At 44.0% G+C, this 14,129-nt stretch overlaps 14 non-coding genes and 3 pseudogenes across 14 annotated transcripts; all 17 read right to left on the bottom strand.

Annotated features, from left to right (window-relative positions):
* Positions 1 to 130: 130 nt before the first annotated feature.
* On the bottom strand, positions 131 to 253 carry LOC142517504 (5S ribosomal RNA). Its single transcript, XR_012813247.1, has one exon. It is a non-coding gene; the product is annotated as a 5S ribosomal RNA (ribosomal RNA).
* A 683-nt stretch (positions 254 to 936) lies between these two features.
* LOC142511029 (5S ribosomal RNA) lies at positions 937 to 1,059 on the bottom strand (annotated as a pseudogene).
* Positions 1,060 to 1,744: 685 nt separating this feature from the next.
* LOC142517503 (5S ribosomal RNA) lies at positions 1,745 to 1,867 on the bottom strand. Its single transcript, XR_012813246.1, has one exon. It is a non-coding gene; the product is annotated as a 5S ribosomal RNA (ribosomal RNA).
* Positions 1,868 to 2,550: 683 nt separating this feature from the next.
* LOC142514684 (5S ribosomal RNA) lies at positions 2,551 to 2,669 on the bottom strand. The gene has a single exon (XR_012810567.1). It is a non-coding gene; the product is annotated as a 5S ribosomal RNA (ribosomal RNA).
* Positions 2,670 to 3,374: 705 nt separating this feature from the next.
* On the bottom strand, positions 3,375 to 3,493 carry LOC142515273 (5S ribosomal RNA). The gene has a single exon (XR_012811127.1). It is a non-coding gene; the product is annotated as a 5S ribosomal RNA (ribosomal RNA).
* A 683-nt stretch (positions 3,494 to 4,176) lies between these two features.
* On the bottom strand, positions 4,177 to 4,295 carry LOC142517423 (5S ribosomal RNA). Its single transcript, XR_012813170.1, has one exon. It is a non-coding gene; the product is annotated as a 5S ribosomal RNA (ribosomal RNA).
* Positions 4,296 to 4,837: 542 nt separating this feature from the next.
* LOC142513823 (5S ribosomal RNA) lies at positions 4,838 to 4,955 on the bottom strand. Its single transcript, XR_012809750.1, has one exon. It is a non-coding gene; the product is annotated as a 5S ribosomal RNA (ribosomal RNA).
* Positions 4,956 to 6,416: 1,461 nt separating this feature from the next.
* On the bottom strand, positions 6,417 to 6,535 carry LOC142510134 (5S ribosomal RNA). Its single transcript, XR_012808265.1, has one exon. It is a non-coding gene; the product is annotated as a 5S ribosomal RNA (ribosomal RNA).
* A 590-nt stretch (positions 6,536 to 7,125) lies between these two features.
* Positions 7,126 to 7,246, bottom strand: LOC142509181 (5S ribosomal RNA). The gene has a single exon (XR_012807367.1). It is a non-coding gene; the product is annotated as a 5S ribosomal RNA (ribosomal RNA).
* Positions 7,247 to 7,933: 687 nt separating this feature from the next.
* LOC142507151 (5S ribosomal RNA) lies at positions 7,934 to 8,052 on the bottom strand. The gene has a single exon (XR_012805413.1). It is a non-coding gene; the product is annotated as a 5S ribosomal RNA (ribosomal RNA).
* Positions 8,053 to 8,717: 665 nt separating this feature from the next.
* On the bottom strand, positions 8,718 to 8,836 carry LOC142513594 (5S ribosomal RNA). Its single transcript, XR_012809533.1, has one exon. It is a non-coding gene; the product is annotated as a 5S ribosomal RNA (ribosomal RNA).
* Positions 8,837 to 9,519: 683 nt separating this feature from the next.
* LOC142514683 (5S ribosomal RNA) lies at positions 9,520 to 9,638 on the bottom strand. The gene has a single exon (XR_012810566.1). It is a non-coding gene; the product is annotated as a 5S ribosomal RNA (ribosomal RNA).
* Positions 9,639 to 10,300: 662 nt separating this feature from the next.
* Positions 10,301 to 10,419, bottom strand: LOC142517549 (5S ribosomal RNA). Its single transcript, XR_012813290.1, has one exon. It is a non-coding gene; the product is annotated as a 5S ribosomal RNA (ribosomal RNA).
* A 682-nt stretch (positions 10,420 to 11,101) lies between these two features.
* On the bottom strand, positions 11,102 to 11,221 carry LOC142511348 (5S ribosomal RNA; annotated as a pseudogene).
* A 1,084-nt stretch (positions 11,222 to 12,305) lies between these two features.
* LOC142512611 (5S ribosomal RNA) lies at positions 12,306 to 12,428 on the bottom strand (annotated as a pseudogene).
* A 682-nt stretch (positions 12,429 to 13,110) lies between these two features.
* LOC142507767 (5S ribosomal RNA) lies at positions 13,111 to 13,233 on the bottom strand. Its single transcript, XR_012806014.1, has one exon. It is a non-coding gene; the product is annotated as a 5S ribosomal RNA (ribosomal RNA).
* A 673-nt stretch (positions 13,234 to 13,906) lies between these two features.
* Positions 13,907 to 14,024, bottom strand: LOC142509361 (5S ribosomal RNA). The gene has a single exon (XR_012807538.1). It is a non-coding gene; the product is annotated as a 5S ribosomal RNA (ribosomal RNA).
* Between the last annotated feature and the right edge of the window lie 105 nt (positions 14,025 to 14,129).

The following is a 14,129-nucleotide window of genomic DNA, read 5'->3' as shown; positions in this document are numbered from 1 at the left end:
TTTTGTCCAAATCCGGCAGTGCCCGAGCTACTTTCATTTCACATGTCCTATCTAGTCTCGATCGAGATTCAGATGATTTGAGCCGAAAATCGTCTGTCAACAAATAATCAAAAATAGAAAAACACGAAAAGAGGTGCAACACGAGGACTTCCCAGGGGGTCGGTCACACATCCTAGTACTGCTCTCGCCCAAGCACGCTTAACTTCGGAGTTCTGATGGGATCCGGTGCATTAGTGCTGGTATGATCGCACCCGACATTGAGTGGGATGTTTATCCTTATATCCCTCGAGTACGTGTGGAGCGGGCGGCGATGGACAACACGCGGCACTGCTCTCGCCCAATCATAACCATGAAGTTAAGGGTTCTGGCGCGATGGCAGAGGTTGGATGGGTGACCTCCTTGGGAAGACCTCGTGTCGCGACCGTTTACGTAAATTATGGATAAAACAGTCGAAATAATTGTTTTTAATGAGTTAACCGTCTCCGGAGTAATCTGCGTCATACCCTTCCGCACAGAACCGGCTCACGACAACAAAAATCGATAAATGTTCCCAGAAAATAGAATAAAAATAAGAAGAAGGGAATAACGAATGTAAATCAATTATTATGCATGGGATACGATAAAATGGAACCGGAATCGAATTTCGAACTTCCTAAGCTGATTTCTCGAGGAAACGAAAGCTTAACAGAAGCGGTAAATCGCAAATTAGAGGGTATTAGAGAAGGAATTCGGCTAAAATCTCGTCAGCTCATTGCGTAGTAATGAGTCTCGTCCGTTTGCCCGTTTACAATCAAATTAGCCTACAATTTTGTCCAAATCCGGCAGTGCCCGAGCTACTTTCATTTCACATGTCTTATCTAGTCCCGATCAAGATTCAGATGATTTGAGCCGAAAATCGTCTGTCAACAAGTAATCAAAAATAGAAAAACACGAAAAGGGGTGCAACACGAGGACTGGGAATCCCAGGGGTCACCCATCCCAGTACTGCTCTCGCACAAGCACGCTTAACTTCGGAGTTCTGATGGGATGCGGTGCATTAGTGCTGGTATGATCGCACCCGACATTGAGTGGGATGTTTATTCTTATATCCCTCGAGTACGTGTGGGGCGGGCGGCAATGGACAACACGTGGCACTGCTCTCGCCCAATCATAACCATGAAGTTAAGCGTTCTGACGCGATGACAGAGCTAGGATGGGTGACCTCCCTTGGAAGTCCTTGTGTCGCGACCGTTTACGGAAATTATGGATAAAACAGTCGAAATAATTGTTTTTAATGAGTTAACCGTCTCCGGAGTAATCTGCGTCATACCCTTCCGCACAGAACCGGCTCAGGACAACAAAAATCGATAAATGTTCCCACAAAATAGAAAAAAAAATAAGAAGAAGGAAATAACGAAATGTAAAGCTATTATTATGCCTGGGATACGATAAAATGGAACAGGAATCGAATTTCGAACTTCCTAAGCGGATTTCTCGAGGAAACGAAAGCTTAAGAGAAGCGGTAAATCGCAAATTAAAGGGTCTTAGAGAAGGAATTCGGCTAAAATCTCGTCAGCTCATTGCGTAGTATTAAGTCTCGTCTGTTTGCCCGTATACAATCAAATTAGCCTACAATTTTGTCCAAATCCGGCAGTGCCCGAGCTACTTTCATTTCACATGTCTTATCTGGTCCCGATCGAGATTCTGATGATTTGAGCCGAAAATCGTCTGTCAACAAGTAATCAAAAATAGAAAAACACGAAAAGAGGTGCAACACGAGGACTTCCCAGGGGGTCGGTCACACATCCTAGTACTGCTCTCGCCCAAGCACGCTTAACTTCGGAGTTCTGATGGGATCCGGTGCATTAGTGCTGGTATGATCGCACCCGACATTGAGTGGGATGTTTATTCTTATATCCCTCGAGTACGTGTGGAGCGGGCGGCAATGGACAACACGCGGCACTGCTCTCGCCCAATCATAACCATGAAGTTAAGCGTTCTAGCGCGATGGCAGAGCTAGGATGGGTGACCTCCCTTGGAAGACCTCGTGTCGTGACCGGTTACGTAAATTATGGATAAAATAGTCGAAATAATTGTTTTTAATGTGTTAACCGTCTCTGGAGTAATCTGTGTCATACCCTTCTGCACAGAACCGGCTAACGACAACAAAAATCGATAAATATTCCCAGAAAATAGAAAAAAAATAAGAAGAAGGAAATAACGAATGTAAAGCTATTATTATGCCTGGGATACGATAAAATGGAACCGAAATCGAATTTCAAACTTCCTAAGCGGATTTCATGACGAAACGAAAGCTTAACAGAAGCGTTAAATCGCAAATTAGAGGGTCTTAGAGAAGGAATTCGGCTAAAATCTCGTCAGCTCATTGCGTAGTAATGAGTCTCGTCCGCTTGCCCGTTTACAATCAAATTAGCCTACAATTTTGTCCAAATCCGGCAGTGCCCAAGCTACTTTCATTTCACATGTCTTATCTGGTCCCGATCGAGATTCAGATGATTTGAGCCGAAAATCGTCTGTCAACAAGTAATCAAAAATATAAAAACACGAAAAGGGTTGCAACACGAAAACTTTCCATGGGGTCACCCATCCTAGTACTGTTCTCGCCCAAGCACGCTTAACTTCGGAGTTCTGATGGGATCCGGTGCATTAGTGCTGGTATGATCGCACCCGACATTGAGTAGGATGTTTATTCTTATATCCCTCGAGTACGTGTGGAGCGGGCGGCGATGGACAACACGCGGCACTGCTCTCGCCCAATCATAACCATGAAGTTAAGCGTTCTGGCGCGATGGCAGAGGTAGGATGGGTGACCTCCCTGGGAAGACCTCGTGTCTCGACCGTTTACGTAAATTATGGATAAAACAGTCGAAATATTGTTTTTAATGAGTTAACCGTCTCCGGAGTAATCTGCGTCATACCCTTCCCCACAGAACCGGCTCACGACAACAAAAATGAATAAATGTTCCCAAAAATGAATAAATGTTCCCAGAAAATAGAAAAAAAAAATAAGAAGAAGGAAATAACGAATGTAAAGCTATTATTATGCTTGGGATACGATAAAATGGAATCGGAATCGAATTTCGAACTTTCTAAGCGGATTTCTTGAGGAAACGAAAGCTTAACAGAAGCGGTAAATCGCAAATTAGAGGGTCTTAGAGAAGAAATTCGGCTAAAATTCTCGTCATCTCATTGCGTAGTAATGAGTCTCGTCCGTTTGCCCGTTTACAATCAAATTAGCCTACAATTTTGTCCAAATCCGGCAGTGCCCGAGCTACTTTCATTTCACATGTGTTATCTGGTCCCGATCGAGATTCAGATGATTTTAGCCGAAAATCGTCTGTCTAGGAGTAATAAAAAATAGAAAAACGCGAAAAGGGGTGCAACACGAGGAGTTCCCAAGGGGTCACCCATCCTAGTACTGCTCTCGCCCAAGCATGCTTGACTTCGGAGTTCTGATTGGATCCGGTGCATTAGTGCTGGTATGATCGCACCCAACATTGAGTGGGATGTTTTTTCTTATATCCCTCGAGTACGTGTGGATCGGGCGGCGATGGACAACACGCGGCACTGCTCTCGCCCAATCATAACCATGAAGTTATGCGTTCTGGCGCGATGGCAGAGCTAGGATGGGTGACCTCCCTGTGAAGACCTCGTGTCGCGACCGTTTTTGTAAATTATGGATAAAACAGTCGAAATAATTGTTTTTAATTAGTTAACCGTCTTCGGAGTTATCTGCGTCATACCCTTCTGCACAGAACCGGCTCAGGACAACAAAAATCGATAAATGTTCCCAGAAAACAGAAAAAAAAATAAGAAGAAGGAAATAACGAATGTAAAGCTATTATTATGCCTGAGATACGATAAAATGGAACCGAAATCGAATTTCGAACTTCCTAAGCAGATTTCTCGAGGAAACGAAAGCTTAAGAGAAGCGGTAAATCGCAAATTAAAGGGTCTTAGAGAAGGAATTCGGCTAAAATCTCGTCAGCTCCTCGCGGATAATGAGTCTCGTTCGTTTGCCCGTGTACAATCAAATTAGGCTACAATTTTGTCCAAATCCGGCAGTGCCCGAGCTAGGTTGATTTCACATGTCTTATCTGGTCCCGATCGAGATTCAGATGATTTGAGCCGAAAATCGTCTGTCAACCAATAATCAAAAATAGAAAAACACGAAAAGGGGTGCAACACGAGGACTTCCCAGGGGGTCACTCATCCTAGTACTGCTCTCGCCCAAGCACAAATAACTTCGGAGTTCTGATGGGATCCGGTGCATTAGTGCTGGTATTATCGCACCCGACATTGAGTGGATGTTTATTCTTATATCCCTCGAGTACGTGTGGAGCGGGCGGCGATGGACAACACGCGGCACTGCTCTCGCCCAATCATAACCATGAAGTTAAGCGTTCTAGCGCGATGGCAGAGCTAGGATGGGTGACCTCCCTTCGAAGACCTCGTGTCGCGACCGGTTACGTAAATTAAGGAAATAACGAATGTAAAGCTATTATTATGCCTGGGATACGATAAAATGGAACCGGAATCGAATTTCGAACTTCCTAGGCGGATTTCTCGAGGAAACGAAAGCTGAATAGAAGCGGTAAATCGCAAATTAGAGGATCCTAGAGAAGGAATTCGGCTAAAATCTCGTCAGCTCATTGCGTAGTAATGAGTCTCGTCCGTTTGCCCGTTTACAATCAAATTAGCCTACAATTTTGTCCAAATCCGGCAGTGCCCGAGCTACTTTCATTTCACATGTCTTATCTAGTCCCGATCGTGATTCAGATGAATTGAGCCGAAAATCATCTGTCAACAAGTAATCAAAAATAGAAAAACACGAAAAGGGGTGCAACACGAGGACCTCCCAGGGGGTCACCCATCCTAGTACTGCTCTCGCCCAAGCACCTTAACTTCGGAGTTCTGATGGGATCCGGTGCATTAGTGCTGGTATGATCGCACCCGACATTGAGTGGGATGTTTATTCTTATATCCCTCGAGTACGTGTGGAGCGGGCGGCGATGGACAACACGCGGCACTACTCTCGCCCAATCATAACTATGAAGTTAAGCGTTCTGGCGCGATGGCAGAGGTAGGATGGGTGACCTCCCTGGGAAGACCTCGTGTCGCGATCGTTTACGTAAATTATGGATAAAACAGTCGAAATAATTGTTTTTAATGAGTTAACCGTCTCCGGAGTAATCTGCGTCATACCCTTCCGCACAGAACCGGCTAACGACAACAAAAATCAATAAATGTTCCCAGAAAATAGAAAAAAAAATAAGAAGAAGGAAATAATGAATGTAAAGCTATTATTATGCATGGGATACGATAAAATGGATCCGGAATCGAATTTCGAACTTCCTAAATGGATTTCTCGAGGAAACGGAACATTAACAGAAGCGGTAAATCGCAAATTAGAGGGTCTTAGAGAAGAAATTTAGCTAAAATCTCGCGAGCACTTTGCGAAGTAATGAGTCTCGTCCGTTTGCCCGTTTACAATAAAATTAGCCTACAATTTTGTCCAAATAAGGCACTACCCGAGCTACGCTGATTTCACATGTCTTATTTGGTCCCGATCGATATTCAGATGATTTGAGCAGAATATCGTCCGTCAACAAGTAATCAAAAATAGAAAAACACGAAATGGGGTACAACACGAGGACTTCCTAGGAGGTCACCCAAGCACGCTTAACTTCGGAGTTATGATGGGATCCAGTGCAATAGTGCTGGTATGATAGCACCCGACATTGAGTGGGATGTTTATTCTTATATCCCTCGAGTACGTGTGGAGCAGGCGGCGATGGACAACACGCGGCACTGCTCTCGCCCAATCATAACCATGAAGTTAAGCGTTCTGGCGCGATGGCAGAGGTAGGATGGGTGACCTCCCTAGGAAGACCTCGTTTCGCGACCGTTTACGTAAATTATGGATAAAACAGTCGAAATAATTGTTTTTAATGAGTTAACCGTCTCCGGAGTAATATGCATCATACCCTTCCACACAGAACCGGCTAACGACAACAAAAATCGATAAATGTTCCCACAAAATAGAAAAAAATTAGAAGAAGAAATAGCGAATTTAAAGCTATTATTATGCTTGGGATACGATAAAATGGAACCGAAATCGAATTTAGAACTTACTAAGCGGATTTCCAAGGAAACGGAAGCTTAAAAGAAGCGGTAAACCGCAAATTAGAGGGTCTTAGAGAAGGAATTCGGCTAAAATCTCGTCAGCTCATTGCGTAGTAAAGTGTCTCGGTCGTTTGCCCGTTTACTATCAAATTAGCCTACAATTTTGTCCAAATCCGGCAGTGCCCGAGCTACGTTGATTTCTCATGTCTTATCAGGTCACGATCCAGATTCAGATGATTTGAGCCGAAAATCGTCTGTCAACAAGTAATCAAAAGTAGAAAACACGAAAATGGGTGTAACACGAGAACTTCCCAGGGGGTCACCCATCCTAGTACTGCTCTCTCCCAAGCATGCTTAACTTCGGAGTTCTGAGGGGATCCGGTGCATTAGTGCTGTTATGATTGCACCAGACATTGTGTGGGATGTTTATTCTTATATCCCTCGAGTATGTGTGTAGCGGGCGGCGATAGACAACACGCGGCACTGCTCTCGCCCAATCAGAACCATGAAGTTAAGCGTTTTGTTTTTAATTAGTTATCCGTCTCGGGAGTAATCTGCGTCTTACCCTTCCGCACAGAACCGGCTCACGACAACAAAAATCACTAAATGTTCCCAGAAAATAGAAAAAAAAATAAGAAGAAGAAAATAGCGAATGTAAAGCTATTATTATGCCTGGGATACGATAAAATGGAACTTGAATCGAATTTCGAACTTCCTAAACATTTTTTCTCGAGGAAACGGAAGCTTAACAGAAGCGAAAAATCGCAAATTAGAGGGTCTTAGATAAGGAATTCGGCTAAAATCTCACCAGATCATTGAGAAGTAACGAGTCTCGTTCGTTTACCCGTTTACAATCAAATTAGCCTACAATTTTGTCCAAATCCGGCAGTGCCCGAGCTACGTTGATTTCAAATGTTTATCTGGTCCCGATCGAGATTAAGATGATTGGAGCCGAAATTCGTCTGTCAACAAGTAATCAAAAATAGAAAAACACGAAAAGGTGTACAACACGAGGACATCCCAGGGGGTCACCCATCCTAGTACTGCGCTTTCGCCCAAGCACGCTTAACTTCGGAGTTCTGATGGGATCCGGTGCATTGGTGCTGGTATGATCGCACCCGACCTTGAGTTGGATGTATATTTTAATATCCCTCGTGTACGTGTGGAGCGGGCGGCGATGGACAACACGCGGCACTGCTCTCGCCCAATCATAACCATGACGTTAAGCGTTCTAGCGCGATGGCAGAGCAAGGATGGGTGACCTCCCTGGGAAGTCCTCGTGTCGCGACTATTTGCTTAAATTATGGCAAAAACAGTCGAAATAATTGTTTTTAATGAGTTAACCGTCTCCGGAGTAATATGCGTCATACCCTTCCGCACAGAACCGGCTCACGACATCAAAAATCGCAAAATGTTACAAGAACATAGAAAAAAAATAAGAAGAAGAAAATAGCGAATGTAAAGCTATTATTATGTCTGGGATACGATAAAATGGAACCGGAATCGAATTTCGAACTTGCTAAGCGGATTTCTCGAGGAAATGGAAGCTTAACAGAAACGGAAAATCGCAAATTAGAGGGTCTTAGAGAAGGAATTCGGCTAAAATCTCGTCAGCTCATTGCGGAGTAATGAGTCTCGTTCGTTTGCCCTGTTACAATAAAATTAACCTATAATTTTGTCCAAATCCGGCAGTGCCCGAGCTACGTTGATTTCACATGTCTTATTTGTTCCCGATCGAGATTCAGAATATTTGAGCTGAAAATCGTCTGTCAACAAGTAATCAATCAAAAATAGAAAAACACAAAAATGGGTGCAGCACGAGGACTTTCCAGGGGGTCATCCATCCTAGTAATTCTCTCGCCCAAGCACGCTTAACTTCGGAGTTCTGATGGGATCCGGTGCATTAGTACTGGTATTATCGCACCCGACATTGAGTGGGATGTTTATTCTTATATCCTCGAGTACGTGTGGAGCGGGCGACGATGGACAACACGCGGCACTGCTCTCGCCCAATCATAACCATGAAGTTAAGCGTTCTAGCGCGATGGTAGAGCTAGGATGGGCGACCTCCCTGGGAAGACTTCGTGTCGCGATCGTTTACGTAAATTATGGATAAAACAGTTGAAATAATTTTTTTTAATGAGTTAACCTTCTCCGGAGTAATCTGCGTCATACCCTTTCGTACAAAACCGCCTCACGACAACAAAAATCGCAAAATATTCCCAGAAAATAGAAAAAAAAATAAGAAGAAGGTAATAGCGAATGTAAAGCTATTATTATGCCTGAGATACGATAAAATGGAACCGGAATCGAATTTCTAACTTCCAAAGCCGATTTCTCGAGGAAATGGAAGCTTAACAGAAGCGGTAAATCGTAAATTAGAGGGTCTTAGAGATGGAATTTAGCTAAAATATCGCCAGCTCTTTGCGGAGTAATAATTCTCGTCCGTTTGCCCGTTTACACTCATCCAAATCTAGCAGTGCCCGAGCTACGTTGATTTCACATGTCTTATCTGGTCCCGATCGAGATTCAGATGATTTGAGCCGAAAATCGTCTGTCAACAAGTAATAAAAAATAGAAAAACATGAAAAAGGGTGCAACACGAAGACTTCCCAAGGGGTCACCCATCCTAGTATTGCTCTCGCCCAAGCACGCTTAACTTCGGAGTTCTGATGGGATCCGGTGCATTAGTGCTGGTATGATCGCACCCAGACATTGAGTGATATGTTTATTCTTATATCCCTCGAGTACGTGTGGAGCGGGCGGCGATGGACAACATGCGGCACTGCTCTCGCCCAATCATAACCATGAAGTTAAGCGTTCTGGCGCGATGGCAGAGCTAGGATGGGTGACCTCCCTGGGAAGTCCTCGTGTCGCGACCGTTTACGTAAATTATGGCAAAAACAGTCGAAATAATTGTTTTAAATGAGTTAACCGTCTCCGGAGTAATCTGCGTCATACCCTTCCGCACAGAACCGGCTCACGACAACAAAAATCGCTAAATGTTCCCAGAAAATAAGAAAAAAATAAAAAGAAGGAAGTAGCGAATGTAAAGCTATTATTATGCCTGGGATATGATAAAATGGAACCGGAATCGAATTTCGAACTTTCTAAGCGGATTTGTCGAGGAAACGAAAGCTTAACAGAAGCGGTAAATCGCAAATTAGAGGGTCTTAGAGAAGGAATTCGGCTAAATCTCGTCAACTCATTGCATAGTAATGAGTCTCGTCCGTTTGCCCGTTTACAATCAAATTAGCCTACAATTTTGTCCAAATCCGGCAGTGCCCAAGCTACTTTCATTTCACATGTCTTATCTTGTCCCGATCGAGATTCAGATGATTTGAGCCGAAAATCGTCTGTCAACAAGTAATCAAAAATATAAAAACACGAAAAGGGTTGCAACACGAAAACTTTCCATGGGGTCACCCATCCTAGTACTGTTCTCGCCCAAGCACGCTTAACTTCGGAGTTCTGATGGGATCCGGTGCATTAGTGCTGGTATGATCGCACCCGACATTGAGTGGGATGTTTATTCTTATATCCCTCGAGTACGTGTGGAGCGGGCGGCGATGGACAACACGCGGCACTGCTCTCGCCCAATCATAACCATGAAGTTAAGCGTTCTGGCGCGATGGCAGAGGTAGGATGGGTGACCTCCCTGGGAAGACCTCGTGTCGCGACCGTTTACGTAAATTATGGACAAAACAGTCGAAACCGTCTCCGGAGTAATCTGCGTCATACCCTTCCGCACAGAACTGGCTAACGACAACAAAAATCGATAAATGTTCCCAGAAAATAGAAAAAAAATAAGAAGAAGAAAATAACGAATGTAAAGCTATTATTATGTCTGGGATACGATAAAATGGAACCAGAATCGAATTTAGACTTCCTAAGCGGATTTCTCGAGAAAACGAAAGCTTAAGAGAAGCGGTAAATCGCAAATTAGAGGGTCTTAGAGAAGAAATTCGGCTAAAATTCTCGTCATCTCATTGCGTAGTAATGAGTCTCGTCCGTTTGCCCGTTTACAATCAAATTAGCCTACAATTTTGTCCAAATCCGGCAGTGCCCGAGCTACTTTCATTTCACATGTGTTATCTGGTCCCGATCGAGATTCAGATAATTTTAGCCGAAAATCGTCTGTCTACAAGTAATAAAAAATAGAAAAACGCGAAAAGGGGTGCAACACGAGGAGTTCCCAGGGGGTCACCCATCCTAGTACTGCTCTCGCCCAAGCATGCTTGACTTCGGAGTTCTGATTGGATCCGGTGCATTAGTGCTGGTATGATCTCACCCAACATTGAGTGGGATGTTTTTTCTTATATCCCTCGAGTACGTGTGGAGCGGGCGGCGATGGACAACACGCGGCACTGCTCTCGCCCAATCATAACCATGAAGTTATGCGTTCTGGCGCGATGGCAGAGCTATGATGGGTGACCTCCGTGTGAAGACCTCGTGTCGCGACCGTTTACGTAAATTATGGATAAAACAGTCGAAATAATGTTTTTAATTAGTTAACCGTCTTCGGAGTTATCTGCGTCATACCCTTCTGCACAGAACCGGCTCAGGACAACAAAAATCGATAAATGTTCCCAAAAATAGAAAAAAAAAATAAGAAGAAGAAATAACGAATGTAAAGCTATTATTATGCCTGAGATACGATAAAATGGAACCGAAATCGAATTTCGAACTTCCTAAGCAGATTTCTCGAGGAAACGAAAGCTTAAGAGAAGCGGTTAAATCGCAAATTAAAGGGTCTTAGAGAAGGAATTCGGCTAAAATCTCGTCAGCTCCTCGCGGATAATGAGTCTCGTTCGTTTGCCTGTGTACAATCAAATTAGGCTACAATTTTGTCCAAATCCGGCAGTGCCCGAGCTAGGTTGATTTCACATGTCTTATCTGGTCCCGATCGAGATTCAGATGATTTGAGCCGAAAATCATCTGTCAACCAATAATCAAAAATAGAAAAACACGAAAAGGGGTGCAACACGAGGACTTCCCAGGGGGTCACTCATCCTAGTACTGCTCTCGCCCAAGCAACAAATAACTTCGGAGTTCTGATGGAATCCGGTGCATTAGTGCTAGTATTATCGCACCCGACATTGAGTGGGATGTTTATTCTTATATCCCTCGAGTACGTGTGGAGCGGGCGGCGATGGACAACCACGCGGCACTGCTCTCGCCCAAATCATAAACCATGACGTTAAGCGTTCTGGCGCGATGGCAGAGCAAGGATGGGTGACCACCCTGAGAAGACCTCGTGGTGCGACTGTTTACGTAAATTATGGATAAAACAGTCGAAATAATTGTTTTTAATGAGTTATCCGTCTCTGGAGTAATCTCCGTCAACTTCCGCACAGAACCGGCTCACGACAACAAAAATCGATAAATATACCCAGAAAATAGAAAAAAAAATAAGAAGAAGGAAATAGCGAATGTAAAGCAATTATTATGTCCTGGGATACGATAAAAGGGAATGGAATCGAATTTCAAACTTCCTAATGGATTTCTCGAGGAAACGAAAGCTTAACAGAAGCGGTAAATCGAAAATTAGAGGGTCTTAGAGAAGGAATTCGGCTAAAATCTCATCAGCTCATTGCGTAGTAACAGGTCTCGTCATTTTGCCCGTTATACAATCAAATTAGCCTACAATTTTGTCCAAAATCCGGCAGTGCCCGAGCTATGTTGATTTCAGTCGAAATAATTGTTTTTAATGAGTTAACCGTCTCCGGGGTAATCTGCGTCATACCCCTCTCGCACAGAACCGGCTCACGACAACAAAAATCGATAATGGTTCCCAGAAAATAGAAAAAAATAAGAAGAAGAAAATAACGAATGTAAAGCTATTATTATGCCTGGGATACGATAAAATGGAACCGGAATCGAATTTCGAGCTTCCTAGCGGATTTCTCGAGGAAACGAAAGCTTACAGAAGCGGTAAATCGCAAATTCGAGGGTCTTAGAGAAGGAATTCGGCTAAAAATCTCGTCAGCTCATTGCGTAGTAATGAATCTCGTCCGTTTCCCCCGTTTACAATTCAAATTAGCCTACAATTTTGTCCTAATCCGGCAGTGCCTGAGCTACTTTCATTTCACATGTCTTATCTGGTCCCGATCGAGATTCAGATGATTTGAGCCGAAAATCGTCTGTCAACAAGTAATAAAAATAGAAAAACACGAAAAGGGGTGCAACACGAGGACTGGAATCCCAGGGGGTCACCCATCCTAGTACCTGCTCTCGCACAAGCACGCTTAACTTCGGAGTTTGATGGGAAGCGGTGCATTAGTGCTGGTATGATCGCACCCGACATTGAGTGGGATGTTTATTCTTATATCCCTCGATTACGTGTGGAGCGGGCGGCGATGGACAACACGCGGCACTGCTCTCGCCCAATCATAACCATGAAGTTAAGCGTTCTGGCGCGATGGCGAGCAAGGATGGTGACCACCTGGGAAGACCTCGTGTCGCGACCGTTTACGTAAATTATGGATAAAACAGTCGAAATAATTGTTTTTAATGAGTTAACTGTCTCCGGAGTAATCTGCGTCATACCCTTCCGCACAGAACCGGCTCACGACAACAAAAATCAATAAATGTTCCCAGAAAATAGAAAAAAAAAATAAGAAGAAGGAAATAACGAATGCAAAGCTATTATTATGCCTGAGATACGATAAAATGGAACAGGAATCGAATTTCGAACTTCCTAAGCGGATTTCTCGAGGAAACGAAAGCTTAAGCAGAAGCGGTAAATCGCAAATTAGAGGGTCTTAGAGAAGGAATTCGGCTAAAATCTCGTCAGCTCATTGCGTAGTAATAAGTCTCGTCCGTTTGCCCGTATACAATCAAATTAGCCTACAATTTTGTCCAAATCCGGCAGTGCCCGAGCTACTTTCATTTCACATGTCTTATCTGGTCCCGATCGAGATTCAGATGATTTGAGCCGAAAATCGTCTGTCAACAAGTAATCAAAATAGAAAAACACGAAAAGAGGTGCAACACGAGGACTTCCCAGGAGGTCGTCACACATCCTAGTACTGCTCTCGCCCCAAGCACGCTTAACTTCGGAGTTCTGATGGGATCCGGTGCATTAGTGCTGGTATGATCGCACCCGACATTGAGTGGATGTTTATTCTTATATCCCTCGAGTACGTGTGGAGCGGGCGGCGATGGACAACACGCGGCACTGCTCTCGCCCAATCATAACCATGAGTTAAGCGTTCTTGCGCGATGGCAGAGCTAGGATGGGTGACTCCCTTGGAAGAACTCGTGTCGCGACCGGTTACGTAAATTATGGATAAAACAGTCGAATAATTGTTTTTAATGTGTTAACCGTCTCTCGGAGTAATCTGCGTCATACCCTTCCGCACAGAACCGGCTACGGACAACAAAAATCGATAAATGTTCCCAGAAAATAGAAAAAAAATAAGAAGAAGGAAATACGAATGTAAGCGATTATATGCCTGGGAATACGATAAAATGGAACACGGAATCGAATTTCGACTTCCTAAGCGGATTTCTCGAGGAAACGAAAGCTTAACAGAAGCGGTAAATCGCAAATTAGAGGGTCTTAGAGAAGGAATTCGGCTAAAATCTCGTCAGCTCATTGCGTAGTAATAGTCTCGTCCGTTTGCCCGTTTACAATCAAATTAGCCTACAATTTTGTCCAAATCCGGCAGTGCCCGAGCTACTTTCATTTCACATGTCTTATCTGGTCCCGATCGAGATTCAGATGATTTGAGCCAAAATCGTCTGTCAACAAGTAATAAAAAAAAAAACAACAAAAGGGGTGCAACACGAGGAGTTCCCAGGGGGTCACCCAGCCTAGTACTGCTCTCGCCCAAGCATGCTTGACTTCGAGTTCTGATTGGATCCGGTGCATTAGTGCTGGTATGATCGCACCCAACATTGAGGATGTTTTTTTTTATATCCCTCGAGTACGTGTGGAGCGGGCGGCGATGGACAACACGCGGCACTGCTCTCGCCCAATCATAACCATGAAGTTACGT

Source organism: Primulina tabacum, chromosome 10, assembly GCF_025594145.1.
Source record: "Primulina tabacum isolate GXHZ01 chromosome 10, ASM2559414v2, whole genome shotgun sequence".
NCBI lineage: Eukaryota > Viridiplantae > Streptophyta > Magnoliopsida > Lamiales > Gesneriaceae > Primulina > Primulina tabacum.
Note: the sequence above shows the minus strand (reverse complement) of the source record. Positions and strands in the feature narration are given on the sequence as shown.